The sequence below is a fragment of the Peromyscus californicus genome, unplaced genomic scaffold (genome assembly GCF_007827085.1).
Source record: "Peromyscus californicus insignis strain IS unplaced genomic scaffold, ASM782708v3 Scaffold_1__1_contigs__length_55948999, whole genome shotgun sequence".
In the NCBI taxonomy this organism is placed as follows: domain Eukaryota; kingdom Metazoa; phylum Chordata; class Mammalia; order Rodentia; family Cricetidae; genus Peromyscus; species Peromyscus californicus.
The window spans coordinates 22,588,239-22,611,000 of NW_026294492.1; the positions used below are offsets into that span (position 1 = coordinate 22,588,239).

Here is a 22,762-nt window from a genome sequence, read left to right on the forward strand (position 1 = left end):
AATCAGTAGGCAGCAAGTGTACCTTGAGGCTAAGTCACAGAATTGCCACTGCCAATCACTGGAGCTACGTATGGAGAGTGGGGACTCAGCCTGCAAGCAGTAGGGTCACATGATCTTGGTCAGGGTGGAAGAGGAGCCGAAACTCAGCATGTACAGTAGCAGGCTCAAATCACAGGTTAACATGTTGTTCCAGGTCATCTGGTAGCACCCTCATGCCATGCAAGTGCTCATGTGTCCAGGCAGCATAGAGGAGGACATTTAAAGAGCTATTAATTCGTGGGTCAGTGCTTCTGAGAGTTCTGAATCAGTAGCATTAGGCTCATTTGGGAACGTGGCAGAGGGGCAAATGATCAGGCCTCGACCCAGACCTGCTGAGCCAGAAACTTGGGAAGTCGGGGAGGAGCTGGGGAGGCAGCAATTTGTTTCCACAAACCCTTCAAGGGGTCCCCAAACATGTGCAAGTGTGGAAAACACTGAGGGAGACTCTGAGTCAGGCATTTCTTTCCTTTTGGGGAAGTCATAAACCTGTTGGGCAGTCTAAGGAGACCTGTAGGCTCCTTCTTAGATGAATATTTTTCAAGTATAGAGAACCACAAAGGAAACTAATCACATTGAAATACACTTATCTGAAATGATACTGAAATACGGCTATAAAAAGTTATGATACAGTAATATATATGATTCTTTATTAATGCATTAAATAACACCATCTCGTGGCAGATCTAATAACATTGGTAATTTTGAAGTAGCAATGAAGGTAGCAGTATTTCAAGAGGCCTGCAACACCTGTCGTCTAATTTCCATTAGTGACAAAACCCGCAGCCCACTGGTACTGAATAGCAGGTTTGCTGTCTACAGTCACAATTGGAGCAACGCCAACTTTGAGTTAGTGAGAAAACAAGGATGTATTTTTATCGATTAAGTTAATGGACCCCTCAGTTCTATTCAGGGCTCTCTGAGGATCCCCGGATGTGGGAATTGAGATATTTGTTATAACCATTTGACAAACACTATCATACTTTGTTCTTTTAATGTTATTCTTCAAATGCCCATTGTAGGGGTGAGGAAGTGAAGGCTCAGTGAATTGAAAAGACAGATCCAGCATGATATGCAGCTAGGGTGAAGGTTCAGATCACAGGCGGAATCAGGTTTTGTTTTTGTTTTTTTGTTTTTGTCTGATCCGCTGCTGTTTCCTCGGTGCCTAGGACACAGTGTGGGCCACAGCATGTGTTCAAGTATATGTTGAATAAATGAATGAATGGACTGAATCGGACAGAAGCTGTACTAGTTTCTCATTGTTGTGGGAACACAACAATCCAAGAAGCAACTTAAGAGAAGAAGGGTTTGTTCTGCACCCCAGTTTAAGAAGTGTTTAGTCCTTCATGGCAGGGAAGACGTGGCCACACAGCATGAGGCAGCATGAGGTAGGTAAGGCATCAGAGAATGAACACGAAGTAGTGCCTGGCTGTAAAGCCTCAAGGCCCGTCCCCAGTGACCTACTTCCTTCAGGGGAGGCTGCATCTCCAAAAGATTCCACAATCTGAATCTGAAAGAGCACAAACCAGCTGGAGATCCGGTGTACACATGAGCCCGTGGACGGACATTCACATTCAAACCACCACGAAAGCCAAGCCTGCCTGTCATCCAGCGATGCTGTCGTTATTGTTGGTGTGCATTTGTCTGTGCGTGTGCGTGTGCATGTGTGTGTGCGTGTGCATGTGTGTGTGTGCGCTCATATGAATGTGGTTGGGTAGAAGCCACAGTGTATGCGTTGCGTTGAGAGGACAACCTCAGGCCTCCATCTTCACTTTCCGCCATGGTAGAGACGATCTCTTTGTTGTTCTTCTTCTTCATCCACCAGGTTCCCTGGCCCTGGAGCTTCAGGTCATCCTCCTGTCTCTGCCTCCCATCTTGCCGTAGAAGCACTGGGAGTACAGATACTCATGTTCCCCTGTCTGACTTCCAGGTTCTTGGGATTAGAACTCGGGTCCTTTTGCTCGCACAGCAAGCGCTTTTACCCACTGGGCCATCTGCCCAGCCCTACGCTGCCATGAAAAGTAGACATTTTCCTTCCTCATTCGGCAGGCAGGCAAAGGAAACTTCATCACCTTGATCTCCCAGGCCTGACAGCTGAGTTTTGATTTTAAATTCATGTTGAATATACGTATCACGAGCGACATTATCCCACCCGAATCAGAACACAATTCAACAAATTGAGGAGTGGAACGTCTCAGCAAGGAGCGCAGGTCCCTCTGGCTTCCCCTGGAAGCAGCTGGGCTTGTTTATGAAACAGGTTGTTACTTCGCTCAACATGACTCCTTCTTTAACTGACACATTAGTTAGTGCCAGCAGGAGAGGAGAGACGACAGTGACTAACAGGGTGGCTGCAGAGAACCTAGAAGAAGGAGAGGCAGAGAAAGCCTCCTCCACGTCTGAACGAGCCAAATGTGTCTCTGGGGCTTTCCATAGGTGTCTCCTGTCCTTCGCTAACCACACTTAATTTAATTATCTTAAAGGTGAACTGAACGCTGAAAATTCATTTACGTAACAGCAATGCTAATGCTTATAAAATGTACCATCAATTAAACCCTTAAGGAGAAACGTATAGGCTGTAAATGAAATATATAACCAGTAGGATTAATCAAAACCTAATCATGTAAAATATCACCCTTGGTCTAAGCAGAAGAATATGCTATTGTTGCCATTTCAAATTACGGTCTTGCAGGGCCTGCTTAAATACTTAATCATATTAATCAGCAATCCTATATTTAATGTGTTTCCATAATTTCTTCTTTCTGAATCTGAAATTGTTTAGCTCTGGGCTGTTTCTTTTGGCAGCAACCTGTGATCAACATTGTTATCACTGCAAAAAATATGTATTTGACGGTGTTTTCTATGGAAGACTTGGGGCCAGCCAGGGGGAACACCCTGAGAAATAAGCGTACATAGTCCTTGCCTTTGGGGAGAGAAGAGATGGCATGTTTGGGCCAGGGTTGCTTAGAGAGAGAGAGAGAGAGAGAGAGAGAGAGAGAGAGAGAGAGAGAGAGAGAGAGAGAGAAAAGCATTATGAGTGGAAAGAAAGAAATATTGCTTCAAGATAAGAATCCACATTGACCTACACCAGAATTTATTCAGCCCTTGGTATTTCCAGTGCCTAATACATAGTAGCCTCTTAACCCAAGTTTCACGACTTCACCTGGTCCAGTATTCTGTCTAGGAATGAACCCAAGAACATAGGTAGGAAAATGTTGTCAGTAAAGGTTCTGAAGGATGACATTTGAGACCAGGTGTTCCACAAAGGTGTGCTTGTCTAAGCCAGGGAGGGAACCTGCAGCTGTCTCACTATGTACGCGTTGGCTGCAGATTCAGTGTAGGTAAGTTCCTAGTTTAAAACATCAACTTCACAGTGGGAACATTGGCATAGATCCTTGACCAAATTTAAATACAGATTTCTAGCCAGATGGTTGGGGAGCGTTTTTACAAAGCATGCGGGGATCCCTGGAAAGCCACTGTCGGTAAATGCAGAACCGGGAGTGCCTGCGAACCCATCTCATTTCCCTATTCTGATAGGCCTGGTATGTGGCAGGTGGGGGAAACGCAGTGGAGAGTATGCATCTCATCTTGGCTTTCGATGAAATCTTTCCTGCTCTTTCTGAGTAATGAGATAGATGTGGATTAGTTGATAACATTATTGAGTGGATTTGTAGTTACTAATCATGAACAGCGAGGAGTGTGGATTAATGTCTCTATGTCCCCTGTCCCTGGCCTGTCATACATACTTATCTAACACAGAGACAAAGACAGGCAGCCTGACCCATCAAATTTTCATATGGCTCCCTCCCAGAGCTTAACTCGGAGATTCTGGCATCTCCAGTTGCCTTGACAACTCTTTTGTTCCAAGTCTTGGTCTCCCTTCATCCTCTAACTCTGTTTCCCAACACAGGCCCAACCAAAGGCATATACATCACACCGTGGGGGTCTCATAACAGAGTGAGCTGTCTTGGGATTGTAGCCCAAGCCCAAGTCCTTCTCAGGATGTTTCTAGGTCTCTGCCTCAGGGAGAGGTTGAAAGTGGTAGTCTCCAATGTTCCCCTGTGTTTTCTGAGGGGAACATTGTAGTGAAAAAATGAAAACTTTCAAAAAAAGACTGACTTTATTCTTACTCCACGGATCAGCCTCAGTTTTCTTATCTGTATAATAGGAATAATTCCCACTACTCAAAGTAGTGGGAAGGAGAAGTGATGTTCATTTCCTTCTGGACTCTGACACCTAGATCCAGAGGGGCACTTTGCAAATAAGCAGGAGGCTCTTTGGGAGGTACCATGTAAAGACTCTAGGATGTGTCCACTACATCCAAGGATCTCTTTGCAAAGCCATCATTTCCTGGATAAAATAGCACCAAACAAGGATGTGTGTGTGTGTGTGTGGGGGGGTGTATGTGTATGTATGTGTTTATATGGTCTTTCTGCTCTTGACTGTCCTTGTTCTGACAGAGCAGAAGGGAGGCAGGACACACTGGGCTTTCAGCTGACTTGTCCTGGATGCTTGGGCAAGTTACCCAGTGCCCAAGAGCTCTGCCTCAGTCAGTGTCCTTACATGAACCACAAGCAGACTTCCCAACTTGGTGAATTGGGGGAAATTGGCTGGAATGTGGTATATGAGGTTTCCTGGGTCAGAGCTTTTACCCCAAAGGTGCGGCATTCAGAGAACATTCACCTTTATCATTATCTGCAGCAAGGACAGTATCAAGGCACAGCCTGGAGGTCTCCAGAGCCAGTACAAGGCCACTCCAGGGTCTCTGATGCTGGAGATGGGGTGAGGGGGATTACAAAAAGTCTTTGACAGCAACTCCAGGTGAAATTCATAACAAAAATTTTGAGAGTCTTTAATAGCATTACACTTGCTGAGAGTTTTAACAACATGAGGTGGTCCCAGGGCAAGACAGTGCTGGAGGGTCTTGAGGGAAGGCCAGCCTAGGCGTGGCTCTAACAGAGGCTCTGCTCTGTCATCATGGGCACCTGGTCCATTGGGTCCCTCTGCAGCTTCAGGCAAGTCAGCCTAGAACATCCAAAGTGGAATGGACTAGCTTCCCTTTTCAAGCCAACCCAAACATCAAACCTTTGGATTCCAGGTCTGCTTGGCCTTCAGTGACACTAGAATGGGACACTGTGGGAGGCTCAACGCCTTCTGTCTATGGCTGAAGTCCTAGGGTTGACTCCCTACTGTTGTGAGAAAACCAAAAAGCTTTCTAGAGACGGCATATGCGTGTACATGTTGTCTGTATTCTCAGAGCTCCATGCTATTAGGTCTCAGCTGGAACTATTTTCATTCATGCATTTATTCATTCCATAAGTATAATTTGCTCTCCTGCTATGGCAGACTGTTCTATATGCTGTATTCTTCCAACTTATCAGTATGTTAACACACACACACACACACACACACACACACACACACACACACACTAAACAGAAAGTTCTCTACTACATCTAACATTCAGCACCATGAGAAGTTTAATGCACCTTAATTAAGTTCATAAGCACTGGGATGGAATTGGGGACATGCTAGATACTTCCTGCTGCTTCCTCTCTGTTCTTCCCGTTAATGCAGGAGGCTGTGCTGCTGAGATAGAATGCATCGTGGCTTGCTTATTTTCTGGTTTCTAGCTGGGAATAGCAGAAGATTGGCATGTGCCATTGGTACATTATTTTCCTCCAGTCTCTTTACTGTGGCATTTCACAGTGTGTCCCTGACCAAAGATCTCTGCCCCTCCTCAGCTAGCTTCTCCTAAACACATTTCCCTCTGGGTTCTAATAAACATGCTTGTCCCTTCAGGCCTGACCTAGTGATGGCCTGTCTGAGGCCATCAGCCCTGGACAACTGCTCTCTGTTGGTAGTTTTCTTACCCAGCCCATACCTTCATAAAGACTCTTCAAGTTATTGTATTTGAATGTGTCATTTCTCTTCTCTTGGGTCCTTGAGTGATAAAGGTCACCTGGTCCAACCTCGTTTTGACAGTAGAGAAATTCGAGAAGTGATTTACCCTGTGTCATTCAGCTAGAGAGAAATCAGGACTCTAATCAAAGGAGCCAATGATGACGGTACAGGAAATTGACCCAGATTTTTCTGTTTTCTTGTGTTTAGTCTTTTTTCCCCCTGCTTAGTCCCTGGAAAATGCTATCGGGGGTTTCGAGATATAATTAATTATGCGGGCACATCCAATGAATGGAGCTATGATTTAGGATGTCTGCTGGAGAGGCTGATAAATTAAATAATGAAATGCGCATTTCAGGTTCAGTTATTCTAAGCTTACTTGAGTAAACGTGTATCACCTCACATTCTTTTTTTAAAAGGTAGAAGCATCGTATAATTCCCACACCGGGGTCTCTTCTCCCTGCCCAGTTCTTCTTCCTTATGTCAGGAATGTACCGTGGCGCCACATGTAGGAATTCAATGAAATAACACATGTGAAGTGTTGAAAGAGTGCAATGTACTTTATACAGTATAAAACATTATAGTGACTCAATGCAGAGCTCATCTCTGATTTAAGGACAGTATATGCTCATTAACAGCCTTTCTGACCATTATTTACTATATAAGTTCTAAATGCTTTTAGAAAAATTTAAGGTCCTGTGAAAACTTACTTTTCTCTGCAACTCGCTTTTTCATTAAGAATATACTGTGCATGTCAAACACATACAACATACAACATGAATTCAAAACCAGCTTCAAGTCTATTGTGTAGATAGACCTGTGCAATGATGTCACATTTAAGGGATTTCCATCCGAGTTGCCACAGATTTTGTGATTTTGTGACAGTTTTCCAGGAGATGATAGTAGGGTAGTTTGCCCTATAAAAATATGTTAAGGACAAGTTTACAACAAATGAAGGTTTTGTGTCTTGAAGAAAGAATACTTTTCCTAATACTATAGGCCTTCTCTTAACATCGCATATTAAAAAAAAGTCTGCGGTTTATCAAAAGCAAGAATGTGGTTTATGAAAATTCTTTAATTCGACTCTAGCTTTCTGGTTCAATTGATAGGCATCCTTAAAAGTAGAGATGGTAAATGTTTGCCGGAGGTCCAGCAACACTCTCTGATCATGGAAGACTTCAACAACCAACATGGCTTCCTTTCCTGCCAAGCCTGGTTGCAACACATCATGTTCCAGAAAACTGCTGCCCACCAAATGGAGATGATATGGCAGTCTCCATCCACTGCCTTTGCCAGGGAGGGATGCCACAGGACTTCCAGGTTTTGTTAAAAGATGAATCTACAAGGCCTGGCAAAGGATGGTGATGGTTAGCTGCTGTGGATGTTTTTCTGTATGCTGTGAATGTGTCTTTCTCTGATTGGTTGATAAATAAAGCTGCGCTGGCCTATGGCAGGGCAGAATGGAGCCAGGCAGGAAAATCCAAGGGAAATAGTGAGAGGAGAGAGGAGAGTAAGGGGAGATGCCAAACTGCCGTCCAAGGAGCAACATGTAATGGGATGCAGGTAAACCCATGGAACAAATGGTGATGCATAGATTAATAGAAATGGGTAAATTTAAGATGAAAGAGCTAGCTAGCAAGAAGCCTGCCATAGGCCATACAGTTGGTAATTAGTACCCTCTGAGTGATTATTTTATAAGTGGCTGCAGGACCTCAGGGCCGGGCAGGACACAGGAAAACTTCCAGCTACAGTCAGTGTGTGAGGACATGAAACCTTCACAAGATCTTCCTGAGCACACTCCCTGTCACCACACCCCATCCCCCTCATTGGCAATGCCTGGATTCCTCCTCTTGCCTGCGCTCTGTCTTGATTCACTGACCAAGCGTGAGCAGAGCCTTGGTCTGTGTCAGACACTGAGCTCGCTATTTCAGCAGCTCAGCTTGCAGCCCCACCGACCTCAACTTACTGGTCTCGCTTCTTTCCTCTGTAAAGCTCTGCAAACCCAAGCTCTGTTCACTTTCTACAAATCAGTGCCGGACGGCAACTTGTAAATCTGTGAAACTCATTTTAATTCTTTTATGTGTCAAGGCCCTGAACTCCTATCAAGAGAGAAAATCCCTTGAAAACACAATCTTTCTCTTCATTGTAAGCTCAATATTCCGTTCATGTGGGAAATCCACAAACCATACTGTTTTGGTCATGTAGGGGGCCTTGAAAAATAAGGCATGATCATTTGTTATAACTAGTCCCTGGTCACCTTTTTCATCAGAGGCTAAGAAAATGAATATAGTCATAAAATGATTATTGCTCTCTTGGTCCAGAAAGTAAATTTATTTTTTCCCTTTCTTCCTAAGTCCAAAAACACAAAACTAATTGAGAGCTTCTTAAATCCTTATAATACTATCACTTATAATAAGTAATATCATGAGTCAAAATGCAATTTCTTATGCTATTACTATTAACTTCTTTAAGGATTCATTTTCTACCCACCCACCTCCTCATTTGGCCAAATGTATTTCAGTAAGTGCAGATGGGAGCTGAGATGATGATAAAGAATTATGGGTTTTAGTGTTTATTCCATGCCATCCTAATATTACAGCTATATTCTTTCCACATGAGATGGCATTTTGGCTGTGGGTAATATGATTAATGTCCAAATATGGTTTGAGAAGCAAGAGGAGGAAGCAGGCATTCTAGGGCTGAGGTGGAGGGAAAGACATCCTTCATTAAGTGTTAAGCTTTTTGGGCAAGGAAGCACATTTAGTGATGTAAATAGGCAGAAATGAAAGTAGACTAGTGGTGAAATGTGGCCTTTTCCAGGAATCAGAGCATGCTGGGTATGTGGGGGCAGAGTCTGTGGATACAGGGAACTTACTGCAGCTATAGCGCTTTGGTTTCCACATCTGTAAAATGGGAACAGTGTGCTGCTGTCTGTCAATCATCTCTCTGCTTGTCATGATGGCTGAAATCAGAGGCATGGGCACCCCTTGGGCAGCTTGGGTCCTGTACAAGGGCCCCTCTGCAGGAGGAGGGAGAGGAAGCTAAACTCGCCAAGTCAGGGACTTGTGATCATTTGTCTTTCCTCTTGACTGCTGAGAGCTAGAGGATTTTTTTTTCTTTCTAATTTGCAAGAAGGAGCTTTTTGTGCTCACAGCCGCTCTGATTGAGATAAGTACATAGAGACATTATTATTCAGCTAAGGGCTTTTGCTTTTTCCTAATGAGTGCCTTTCCTCCCACCAACGAAGAGAATTCAGAGTTGGATCATCATCCTAATTGAACACAGGCAGAAACAGGGGCAGGACAAGGCCGCGGACACAGATTCACAGGAGCGCACAAAGCTGGGGTGATTCCTTGTTTTAACCACTCTTATTTGGTAGCAAGTGAGTCCAAGTTGCAGGGCAAGCTTTTCCCCCTTTGAGTATAGAAAAGGCTTACTGCTCATTAATAAGTCCACGAGCCCAGTTGTCAAAGGAGGGCCCAGGACTCTGACTGGCAGATCTGCACATTAGAAGCAGGAGCTCTCCCTCTGAGACATGAGCTAGTGACCCTAGTCCTGTGGCATTCAAGCATTCAACACCCACATGCCTCCCTAGCATCCTTGAGGGTCTTCGGGTTCAGGCTGAGAAGGCCAACTTGCTTCACAAACACCGAGTTCTGATGATTTTGTCCCCACATACGCCATCTTGATGCCACTCTAGATCCTGGTCCACAGTTCCAAGCAGCTCTGCCACCCAGCTGTTCCTCATTATTGCTCAGATCCAGAATCCCAACTCCAGCTTTCCCTTTCCATCCTCCATTCCTCTTTGGGTGTCCTTACCTTCCTCCACAGTGAGCCCTCTTCTGGGGAAGCCCATTCCTCCTTTGAGTACAGAAAAGGCTTACTGCTCATTACTAGGTCCACGAGGCTGACTGTCAAAGGAGGCCCAGGATTCTGACTGGCAGATCTGCACATGAGGAGCAGGAGCTCTCCCTCTGAGACATGAGCTAGTGACCCCAGGCTGACTCCTTCTCTCCTTCCCTCCCTCCCTCTCTCCCTTCCTCCTTCCCTCCCTCCCTCCCTGTCCTGGTGCATCCTCCTGTCTTCCCAGCCATGCCAACCTACACTCTAGCTCTCTATAAGCTTTTTTTCTCTTTCTATCTGGCCAAGCAAACAAACCTCTTACTGTCTCCACAGCTGCTGTTCTTACTCATCTAACATCTGTCTCTACCTCATCAGCTCTTGCCATTGCCAGAAACATCTCAACCTCCCTCAAACATTGGGGTCCTAACAGTTCCGTGATTTAAACTTGAATGGTGCCCCTCTTTCCATCATGTCTCTTGGACTGTTCCCTCCCCTTTTGCTGTGTTTCATGCTTTCAGAATCCAAAGTTCCTCCCTGCCCAGTGTTCCTTTCCTTCTGACCATCCTAGCTCTCATTCTTCTCCTCATCATGACTTGCCTCTGGTTGCTTCATGCACTCCAAGCTACCTTGAATCCTGATTTCCTGGTCATCCATTCTGGACTTCACGGATGTTGGCATTAGCTGTGTTCATGCTTGCACATGGAAGCTTATACCTGTATCCTGCTGCTGACCTGCCTCACCCCTAATTTTGTAGATATTCCATCTGTTTTCTTCCTCCTGGGTACCAGAAGCCGAGCATTCCTTGTCTCGGGGCCTACTTGTCTCCTTACACACACATAGGGGCTCTAAGCTCAAAGGAACCAGGATTCCACTCAACTCTGATTCCTGTCCACTGCACTCCATGCATCTCTAACTCCAGGATCTCCAGCCTTTCTCGAGGGTGTTCTCCTTAGCATCAGGACTTAACCCTGATTCTCACTACCCATTGTCTACCCTCTGGGAATCCTTCAAGTTCTCTTTCCCACTTGACTTTTCCTGAAATCTTCTCCTGATTCAAAGGGACAAGGACATCCCTACCTCACATCTTTTATTTTAGTTATTCTTGATCTTTCCAGAACACCTCCCCTTTCTGTAAATCCCCCAGTCCTTCCAAGTCTTCCTTCTCTTCCTCAATGGATTGCTCTGAATCACTCAAGCTCCAGCATTGCTCATTTTTCTTCCTTGCTGCCATAGTTCAAAGCCTTATTCTCCATTTGCTGGACATTTTGTTTTCTACAGATCACCTTCGTGCCCATAATTCTCTGAAAACGTTCTAGCAAGGGCTGCTGTTGCTTCTTAGTTGCCAAATCCAAAGGTCTTTGGTACACCGCTACCATCCTCCAAAGGCCTTCCCGGAAATGCTCTGACACTTCCTATCTATGTCCCCAGGTGCTCTGCTGCTTCTGAGAGCCTTGGCCATGCTTTCCCCCTCCTCCTTTGCTGGGAGGACACCCCAGAGTGTGTCTGTAGCTTTTTTCCCATGCCCTCTTCCTCCTTCTCAAGGCAGATACAAGTTTCTCCAGTGTATCATCTCTTGAAAGCTAACATGTACCTCTTACCTCAAGTTCTCTCTGGATTTATTGCTAGCTAGTTACTTTTTTTTTTTTTTTTACTGTGAAATCTACACATCACATAGAAAACAGTTAAGTCTGCAGTTCAGGGTCAGTAAGGACATCCACATGGCTGTGTAACCATTGCCATCATCCACTTAAACAATGCCTCTCCATTCTTCCCCTTCTCTTTGTTTCTAGGACTCTTAGAACAAGTACTTTTCAGAAGTGAAACCACATGCTATTTGTGTGTGTGTGTGTGTCCTATTTCTTAATGTCTTCAAGGTTAATCCGTGTAACTCCCATCACATGTTTTTCCCTTCTAAAGGTTCAATACATCTGTACCAGATTTCTATCTATCCACTCATCTGTCAATAGACACTTATCACTGAATAGTTTTCAGTGGCTTCTTTGCTAGGACTTGTGATTAGCATAGGTACGTTATTAATATAACACACAACACAGTATGATATAACTCTCAATAAGCTTTCAGTACTTAAGAGCCTTGTCACAACCTCCCTAATATGAGTTCTTTGAGGCTACAGATCCTTTGGTAGCTTCCAAAACCCAAGCCGAACTTTTGGAAAACAGCCAGTGCCCAATAAAAATTCATGAATGAGCCAGGCGGTGGTGGTGCATGCCTTTAATCCCAGCACTCGAAGCCAGAGCCAGGTGGATCTCTGTGAGTTTGAGGCCAGCCTGGTTTACAGATTGAGATCCAGGGCAGGCACCAAAACTACATAGAGAAACCCTATCCCGAAAAAAAAAATTCATGAATGAGCGAGTGAGTAAACTCAGTAAGCATTCACAAACAGATCTGTTTTATAAAGACATAACTGGAAATCCCACTCTTGGAGTTCTGTCCCCAGAGGATATTTGTGTAGAAGCTACCCCGAGACACAGGGTGGATCACTCAAGTGTTTATTACTGAGAGGTTCCTGTTACTCCATAAATCGTGAGCTCCCCCAATGTAAATTGCCATTGAACAAGCAGAACAATGACATGGGCATTCTTTTTATCAAAGGCCTGGTATTAAGACAGATTAACTCGGAGAGAGCGACACCAGCCTGGGTATCTACCCCATCCCTCATTCTTATTGTGATTAATGAGATGGAGCACATTTTTTCTCCAACTCTGCCTGAAAACATATTGAGTTTATGCCTCGTCCTACAATGTTAAATATTGTCTTAGAATTACATTATCTCTTACACAGATGGATGGCTGGGTGTCGTGTATACTGCTGACAGTTTTCCTGAAGTCGAACTGGAATGGCTGAGGGAATCACTCAGCCATGGCGACAGGCGGGAAACAAGCAGAGAACTCCAGCAACACCAGGATGCAGTGGTCCAAAGTGAGCCCCGAAGCAATGGATTTATCCAGAACTGCATAGATGCTAGCCGCCAAGGACAGAGGCAGTGCAAGGGAGATGTGTGCTTATGGTGGGCAACTGATTAGCAAGAAGGAAGAATGGAAGTAGAGCCCTCAGAGAATTGTCTTCAGATGTGTAACCTGCCTGTCTCGTTACTTAATAGTGACCCAAGACAGGCTTCTTAAGTGACTACATCCACATTTTTCGGACTACATTTTGCACTTACCATTTTATTATTAAGCTCACCTTATGGAATAGGTATACAGTGATTATTATTCACATTTTGAAGACGAAGAAACTGAGACACAAATGCCATGAGTCAGGGGCCTGATACACTGGTTCATGGAATATATACCCAGGGGATTATTGTCTACTTGTCACTCCTCCTCCTCCTCCTTTTCCTTCTTTGGTTTGGAGGGGGCAGGGATCTGGTCTATAGCACAAGGGGGCTTGGAACTCACTGAACAGTCCAGGGTGGCCCCTAATTTCTGCCCATCCATCCATCCTCCTGTCTCAGCCCCTGGATGCTGGGACCATAGGCATGGAGTTCGTGAGGCTACTGTGTTTCAGGATATGCATTTGATTGTGACTGAAGCGTAGTGGAGATGGGGAGGCATGGCCTCTTCTCTCATAGTTCACAGATGATGTGGATATGGTAATAATCTTTGCAAACTTCCCAAAAGGGGAATGGGGGCCTGGTTGATGGACAATGGCACATGGTGGCCTCAGGACTAATGTTACTTAGAAAAAGCTTTGGAAAGAGGTGACACTTCCATTAGAGAATTTTTTTTTTCTAGCAAAAAAAACCAGTAGTTTAAGAAAATGTTCTAAGCTGGGTGTCATGGCACACATCTTTAATTCCAGATCTCGGGAGGCAGAGACAGGGGGATCTCTGTGAGATTGAGGCCAGTCTGGTCTACAGAGTGAGTTTCAGGACAGCCATGGCTACACAGAGAGACGCTGTCTCAAGAAGTTCTAAGGCACAGTCATAAACTAAGTTGGGTCTTTAGAGGGGTTCAGCCAAGTGCCAGGAACTGCATTGGCTGCTGACAATCCTGGGGGTGTGATGAGATAGATAAGATTCTTGCTTGCATGAAGCTCCTTTGTATCAAGGGGGTTCAGACAGTAAACACGGAACCAAGTATTCATTAATTACAGACTGCTAGTAGTGCTAAAGGGAACCAAATGAAATGCTGAGGCAGAAAAAACCAGACCCAGCAAGCATTCCCAAGGTGGTGATCTTTCTTAGCTGAGATCCAAGTGAGGTACGACGGATGTCAGCATAAGGCTCCATGTTGGGGGAACAGTAAGTACATAAGGCCCGTGGCTTAAAGAAAGGAAGCTAGAAAGTGGAGGCAAGTGTCACAAGTGAGGAGCTGGGCAAGCAAAGCCAGGCCCTTCAGGGCCTTCGGCTAAGATTTTATTCTAAGACAAAAGGAAAATCACCCAAAAGTTTGATAGTAAAGCGGTATACTGACCTATCAATGGCCCAACCATTTGCACCTCCCTAATAAGAGCCTTTTTGTCCTTCATATCCTAACAGAGCAGGACTCCTGGGTTGTCAGCAGGCCACAGGCAGCCTGGGCTCTCTGCTCCGTTCAAGGCCGTCACCTCTGTGGAACATTGAGGTCACCCTGGCTGTTGCTCTCTGGCCCCATGCTCCCTGCCTGCATTCTGGTCCTGGCTGTCAGAATGACTATCTACGATGCTAGCCTAGCATATTATTGGGTTTATCACCATTTTGTGGCTCCCTACATCCCAGGGGACCAAACCCATCCTTGCTGATGAGCCTGAAGGCCTGCCTGGTTTCTCTCTGCGTCCCCATGCTTAGCCGCCTCCTACATCACTTGACCATCATACAAGGCTGTGATTTACCCCATCCCCTCTTTTGTTCCGTCCTTTCCAAAGTATATATTTACCATTTACTTACTATACTAGCTGCTTTTCTTATCACTATATATAAAAAAAATCAGAGAGAAACACAGCAAGAATTACTGCTTTGGGCTCACAAGTTGTTTGGCCCCATGTACTTGAGCAAATCATGAAGACAGCAGGAGTATGTGGTAAGGGAGCTTCCTCACTTCCTGTCAGACAGGAAGTGGGGAGGGGAAGCCATAGACAAGATACCTGCAAAGACCTACCTGTTGGTGATCTACTTTCCCTAGCTAGGCCACACCTCTTATAGCTTCCAGAACCTCCCAACATAATACAACACCATCGGCTGCCAACCAAATCTCTAGCCTATGAGCCTATGGGAAAGGCTTCATATCACATCATAATATGCAGCCTGACCCCATCACCTTAGTATAAGCCATTATAATGTTTTACCTGGTTCGGCAATAGCCTCCTATTTCCACTTCAGCTCTCTTCCAATTCATTCTTTACAGTACCCAGAGTAAATGCTAAAAATGCTGGGGGAAAGCCTTTGCTCAGTGAGACCTAGCTGGGATTAGTTCTTCTGCCCTGGGATCCTGAGGCCAGAAAGCTGAGGACTTCCCTCCTGAATGGGGCTACCCCAATGGCAGTTTTCTAATCCTATGGATTACCCAGGCACACACGCACACACACACACACACACACACACACACACACACACACACACACACAAAACCCAAACATTTAGCATGCCTCCCCAAGTTTCCATGAGAGGAGAGGCAGTCTAGGGCTCTGTTCCTCCACTAATTCTGGGACATCAGCAGTTCTATAATGGGGCTCACCATGCTGGCTGAACTGCCTGGACAGGCAATGATCACCCTGTCAAATGAAAAGTTCACACAGACTAATAAATGCTCGATGGGGCCCCACACACCAGACAGGAAGATGTACTTAGGTGTCACAAGTATACCCTTTTCATTCAAGCTTCCAGTTGTCCTCAGGGCCCAATGAGTGCAGGAGGCAATCTACACTGTGCCACGCTCTCCTGAGGCAATTGGACTCCCATCTACGGTAGAAAAGGTTCAAAGGGGAAGGCCTGGGCCCTAGGCTCTTTGGCGCCCTGTGTGTGGGGTTGTAGGCTTCAGAGAGCTGTGTCATGCCAATCAACGCATGCAAAGCAGCTTGGGGACCACAGTGGAACCTTCTTTATCAGCACATCGGAGGCACAATAGAGAAAACCATCATTCCGAGAGACCGGCACTGCGCAGTTCTTTCTGTAACCTAAGGCAGCTGCGTAGTACCATAGCATCCCTAAAGAAAAGACAGTGAGAGGCCGAGAAGAGTTTAGGAAAAAAAAAAAAAAAGGCAGTTTCATTTGGTTTGGTTCAGCAACCAGCATCAGCCCCCAGGGGCTCTGCACCGCATTCTCCACGGGCTGAATGGGCATGGAAGAAAACTCAGCCTCATGGAATGTAAGTGGCTACAGAGTTAGAATAAAATCCACTACGGTTGCTATCGCAATCCCCCCCCCAACTAATGAATTCTGGTTTGCTACAGGCTGCGACTCACTCTCTCAGAGCATGCCCTCCCTAAGGAGGAGTTATCTTTCTTTCCAGATAACCTTCAGCGGTAGGGCTTTTCAAGGTGACTGAGGCCATGAGGATGTCTAAGAGGGCAAAGGTAGCACTTCCGGGACAATAGGACTCCATCTTTTCTCCACACACCCTGTTTTCAGATTCGGGATCAGTCTTTGGCTATTGAATCCTTTTGTGCATGATTCTGCATGCTTCTTGCTTTTCTTCCTTTGAATCTATCAAACAAGTCACAACAAATGCCAATTGCTTTGACTGCTAGAGAAGTACTAGCGGTTCCCAGGGCCAGACACAATGGGCTTGCCAGTGGCTGCTTCAGCTAACTGTTTAGACATGGTGGGTCTTAGATTTACAAGTTGAGATTTGGAAGGGGGGCAAAGAAGGTTGGAATAGCGTTTCTGGGGAGACACTGGAACGATGAGGAAGCCGCTTATAGTCAGAGGCAGAATGTAAGTGAGGATGTGGAGAAATTGAAATCCATGTGTGCTTTTATGGCAGGAAGTGTAAATGAGGTAGCAGCTATGGAAACAATATGATGACTCCTTAAAACGTTCAAAATAGCATCACCCTTTGACCTAAAAAGTTCTCGTCTGGATATAATATATTCAGGAAAATGGAAAATAGGGTCTTAAAGAGATAATAGTATAGCCTTGTTCACAGTCACATATAATTTAGACCAGCAAAAGAACAGAAGCAACCAAATGATCAATATATGAGTAGATAAAGTCAATGCAGTAGACCATCAAACGGAATATTACTCAGTCATAAAAAGGACAGAACTATGACACACCCTACAACATCATTGAATCTTAAGAGTTTATGCTAAAACACAAAAGGGCACATAGTGCACGATTCCATTGATATGAAGTACCTAGCATACTCTAATGTATATAGACAGAAACTAGAGTGTCTGCCAAGGGCTAGGGGAAGGGGACACAGGAACTATGTAATAGGTATGGAGTTTCAGTTTGGGATGTTGGAAAAGTTCTGGATATAGTGCTGATGGTTACATAGCAGCATGGATGTGCTCAACACCTCCGAACTGTATATTTAAAAATGGTTAAGATAGTAATTTTATTATGTTTATCATATCATTTAAAAAGTATCAGTAAAAAGCCTGGGAGGTGCCTGAGTTGGCAGACTGATCGACTTGCATGCACAAACCACATGCTCAATCTCCAGCACTGTGTAAACTGGGCATGGTGGGTGCATGCCTGTAATTCTGACACTTCTGTCTCCCCAGAAACGCTATTCCAGCCTTCTTTGCCCCCTTCCAAATCTCAACTTGTAAATCTAAGACCCACCAAGGTAGAGGCAAGGGGTCAGGACCAGCTACACAGTGAGCTTTGAGTCCAGCTTGGGATATACAAGACCTTGTCTCCAAACAACACCAAAAGATCAAAGGATACCAAAGATAATAAAAAGAAGAAGAGGAAGAATGCTTTCCATATCCACAGAGGGGCAGGGCCAGACAATTATGGTCCTTTCTGTGGACAGCAACCAGAGCTTTAGAGGGTTCGGTGTTTCAAAGATCTGGTAGTGAGTTGACCCCAGACATCTAGGGAAGCAAGAACTTCTCAGGATTGCAGCAGGAATGACCTGGCTTACAAGTCCTCACTTGACATAAGCCCCAGGGTCAATGAAGGTCACTCTGGCCAGGCTTCTGGAACCCTGCTGGCTACTGCCGAGTGTGACCAGTTTTACTGCCCTGTAGCTCTCCTATGCAGCCATGGAGAGGATTTCCAACACGATTGTCTTGTGTTCTAGTGAACATTTAAAAATCACATCCACAAGCTCCTCTGTCTTTTGTGTGTATGCTTGGTGTGGGGTCCTGAGCATGTCTGGGCCTTGCAAAAACAGAACTTAATGAGGTGAGTACTCTGAGCAGTGACCACTGTTGCTGGGTCTTTCTAGCTTTTACAGAGAATTTCTCACCATCACCCAGCCCATGGCAAGAATTTAGGAAATCACACTCAACTCTTTAGTTGTTCTGGTGTCTAGCCTCAGCTAACACCTATGTGTGAGCACTGAGATGGTATTTCACTGTATATTACTCCAAGATGGTCTGGCCAGAAGAGCATCAGCTTGAACTGGGAGCCGGTTAGAAATCTAAATTGCCAGCCCCATCCCTGACCTCCTCCATCAGAATCTGCATTCTGACTGGCTTCCCAGGTGATTCCTAAGTACAGCAGACACTGAGCAATCCTGCTCCATGCTACCTGAGAGTCCCTACTCATGGGCATCATCTGGGGTGCATTATCAGAGCAAAGTTCAAACTTCTTCCTATGTGAGTCTGATTTGAGAGAACCTTTTCTACCATAGTGAAAGGAGAAACGGTGAGATAAAAGACATAAGAAATTTGTAGGTCCCCCCCCCACACACACACCTGTGGACAGGCAAGGAAGAGACAGATTCAAGCTTCTGAGACACATGGATACACACACACACACACACACACACACACACACACACACACACACACACACACACACACCTACACACACAGGCATGACCACAGTGCCCATGGTCACATATGAAAGACCTCCCTGGAAGGGAAACTACTAGACATAAAGAGCATTGACTGTCCTGTATGTTCATAAGTAAGTTGTAGCCAATTGTGGGCATACTCAGTATTTCAGTTTAGCTTCGACCTTTGAGCATCATTGACTTTATCTCCTGTGGGAGCATCTCTAACATAGTCCTGCTTTTTTACATTAAAAGCAGCTTATTTAAAAGAAAAAAAAACCCACTAATCCAGTCAAGGTAGAAAGGCTTAAGGAGAACAAGGTTCCCTCAAGCATGGAAGAGGCTGTTTTAAGACTAAATTAGACCCGTGAAAAGCTCTTTGTACTCACTTGTACAATTGCGTTCCGACTCTCCTTCTCCTGTGCTTTTCAATGAATATAAAGTCTGAAATCCAGGAGGAAGGAGCTTCTCCCCCTTCCACATAAGCATTTCAGTCTTGGTTTCTTGGAAACCCTTGAAGGCCTTGATTCATGAATGAATCCTAATTTCACTTGCCTCCTGCTTGACGTAAGGCAGTGATTCACCCCAAATTGCACAAAAATCAAGAACACATAAACTGGAAGTTAGATTTCTTAGTACGTGTTTCTCTTCTTTTGTTCCCATTTATGCCCAGCAGAATGTTATTTTACAACAACTCAGAAAGGCTTTCAGGCAGACACTTGTAATGGAGATTTAGGGACCTCAAAGAGCCAGAGGAGCAAAGGTAGACCATGCAGACTTATTTTAAAGACAACATTAGACAGGGAAACTGACTAGCAAGATGGTGGTGTGGTGGTGGTATTTCTGTGTAGCAACTGCCATCAATGTATGGGTCGGGTTTGGGACCTGCCATAGCACAATGAGAACATAGACCGAACGGCAGTCCCAGGCTCTGTTCTCCACCCCAAGGGTCCCTCTTGGGTCATGGCTGTGATGGAAAGTCAAGGAGCAAGGTGACCGAAGAAGGTATCTAGAAGATCCCAACATTCTCATGACTCCTCTTACAGGGAAGGGGAAGTGGTCCCGGAAGATGACGAAGGACAGGTGGGTGAGTGGAGTATAGGAAGCTAAGAAGCCAAGGCCTCTCTCTTTTCCCATATAGGCACTGATAAGCTTCAGGTTCCTGTTAATTCCTTCTGATCTGACAAGGCTGAAATGTCCTTAGTAACTGATATTTTTAAAGCCCCTTAAGAGTCCCTGGTGGCAGGTAGTTGCTATTTTAAAGCATAAAATTTTAGTTAAGGGAATCAATCAATGAGTAAATCAATATTTGTTTAGCATCTGCAATGGGCTTCACTTTACACCAGTTTGCAACAGCGTGCAAAGATTAAGTAGAGCACGTGGGCTGCAACCAGAGAGAGGCTGTTTCTCTAATACTCACGAGTAGGCTTTAGGAATGAAAGAATCTAAGTTCGAATCTCTGTTCTATGAATTTGGAGAGCTGCCTTATTTCCCCATGCCTTAGTTTTATTCCCTGGAAGTAAAAGCTAATACTATTTCATGGGGGTTTTACAAGTATTCAATATGTACAGTGTTTGTAACATGTTTAGCTCATCGTGAAAACTCAATAGCGAGCAATAAAGAACACATTCCCTAGGGAAGCCAGAAATCCTTCCTTCATTTTTAAACAAAGATAGTCCTGGAAGCTGACAAAGTAACTGAGCATCTAGGCTTGCACCTTCCCAGTACTAGAGGGTTATTTTGTAGTCTAGACATTTTTTTGTTTTGTTCTGTCTGGTCTGTTTGGGATGTGTTCTCACTACGCACAGAGAAGAGAGTGTGCGATCTCTTGGAACGGGAGAGACAGTCAGTTGTGAAGCACCTAGGATTGGGTCCTGGGAACTGAACTCAGGCTCTCTGGAAGAACAGCAAGATCTCTTCGTCCTGCTGAACCATCTCTCCAGCCCCTTTAAGTCTAAAGAGTTGAACATGGGGTACATGGACACACGCTCTGGGAAATCTTCCTGAGGGAAGTGACTGGGGAAGCATGGACCTAAAAATCTAAGCTCTGGCTTATGTAGCTGTGCCTGAGCCTTACAAGTCAGACCGAAGATGGGTGGGCTCTGAGCTGTCTTCCACTCCAGCTATCACCGTGTTCTTAACTAGATCTTCATACTTCAACTCTTAAAACACCATGTCTGGTTATGTACACCCTACTCCTTCATCATCTTCTGATTTCACTCTTGGCTCTTAGGTCTTCCTGCTTTTTTTTTTTTTGGGTGCTTTTTAAATCGCCTAAGTAGAGTGCATAATTTATCTGCAACTAGGGCCATCCATTTAAATGCAGAATTTGATGGGAAGAAGAGGGCAGCAGGAGACAGCAGAGGGCATAAGACAAGGCCAGGGGAAGATAATTATAATCAAAGCTCATTATATGCACATATATAACATCCTAACGAAACCCAATTATTTTGTACAATTAATACATGCTAATAATTTTTTGTTTAAAGAAAAAGTGCATAATTTGATCATTTGTAATGGTCTCTTACAGTAGGAAACCACGAAAGGCATTCAAAGTATACAAGCCTTCCATTACCTGCAGCCCCCTGCAGTGTAATGGAAGACTCCATGGTCTCTTTGCAGTCAACTTTCTCACCTTCCTGGACAGCCACTGCCCAGCTTTCTATAGGTTTAGTAGACAAGTCTGCAGTTCCTGGGATTATATATAAGTGGAAGCACACACTCTATGGCTTCTTTCTCTTGCCACAATGACCTGGGGATTCACCCATGTTGCATATTTAGTAAACTGTATTTTTATTTATTTTATGTGCATGGATGCAGGTATGTATGTGGAGAAGGTCATAAAACTTAGGGTAAATGGCTCTCCCCACCATGTGAATCCCAATGATTAAACTCAGGTTATCAACCTTGGAGGGATGCCCATTAAATCATGCCTTTTTATTATTGGACAATGCTCTATAATCAGACAAAGTAAAGCTCTTTTATCTACTTGCCTACAGAGGGCAATTAAGTTATTTCCAGTTCTGGACTCTTGTGAATAAAGCGCTCTACATTTCAAGGCACAGGTTTGTGTGGAGATTCATTTTTTTTCCTTTCTCACATTATCACACAGCCGTGGACTAGCTGGCTGCTTCCTGTGGCAGTTTTAAAAGAAACATGACAAGTGTTTTCCAAAATGGTGACCCCATCTTATAGTCTAAGCCGTGGTAATGAGAGTTTCAGTTCTTCATACCCATGCCAGCACAAGGTAGGATCTCCAGTCTGATCCATCTTCTTAACTGAAGTGATGTCTCAAGCATCCTTCTGGGCTTCATGGCCATCTGAATATCTTCTTTTATACAGAATCTGTAAGAAATCTCTTCCTAGTTCTTAATTCAGAGGGTACAAGAAATTTGTTACCTTTAGCAAATGTTTTCTTCCCTTTTGAGCTTTGGTTTTCCATGCTTAAAAAATTTCAACTTTATTTATTATTATTATTATTATTATTATTATTATTACTATTATTATTATTATTGAGATAGGTTCTGTTGCATCCCAGTCTACTTCAAACTCACCATCTAGTTGAGGATGACCTTGAACTTCTGAGCCTCCTGTACACCTCCTGAGGGCTGGACATCACACCCAGTTTGCTGTCTTACTTGGGACTGAACTCAGAGCTTGGCGTGTACTTGAGAAACACTCTGCAGACTGAGCTATATCCCCAGCCAATGATGCTATTTTTTAAATGGAATCCTGTGAGGAGTACATTTTTAAAGTTTTGATAAACGCTTGCTGGCCTATTATAATTTGCATTACTGTTCGTATCTTTGTGGTGCTGAGAAACTTTTGCTTACACAAATTTTCAAGGATTGCCTTTTGAAATTTTCAGGGTTGAAGAGAGAGCTCAATGGTGAAGAGAGCTTATTGCCCTTGCAGAGGACTGCAGGTCAGTTCCCAGTGCCCACATCAGGTGCCTCATAGCCAGTAGTTAGTTCAACTCTAGGGGATTCATTATCTTCTTCTAGCCTTTACACACACACACACACACACACACACACACACACACACACAGAGAGAGAGAGAGAGAGAGAGAGAGAGAGACAGACAGACAGACA

The 22,762-nt window shown here is 44.5% G+C and overlaps 1 protein-coding gene and 1 long non-coding RNA gene across 3 annotated transcripts in view; one reads left to right on the forward strand and one right to left on the reverse strand.

The window, feature by feature from the left end:
- LOC128115491 (uncharacterized) overlaps positions 1–21,338 on the forward strand; it is a 65,107-nt gene extending 43,769 nt beyond the window's left edge. Inside the window, exon 7 of one of the 2 annotated variants that reach the window (XR_008220168.1) lies at positions 12,580–21,338. This is a non-coding gene — a long non-coding RNA (uncharacterized LOC128115491). Of the gene's footprint in view, positions 1–7,043; positions 8,213–12,579 lie in introns of those variants that run through there. The other variant, XR_008220170.1, reaches the window with a different exon arrangement.
- Positions 1–22,762, reverse strand: part of Alk (ALK receptor tyrosine kinase) — a 716,558-nt gene that overhangs the window by 292,051 nt on the left and 401,745 nt on the right. The gene's annotated exons all lie outside the window — the stretch shown is intronic.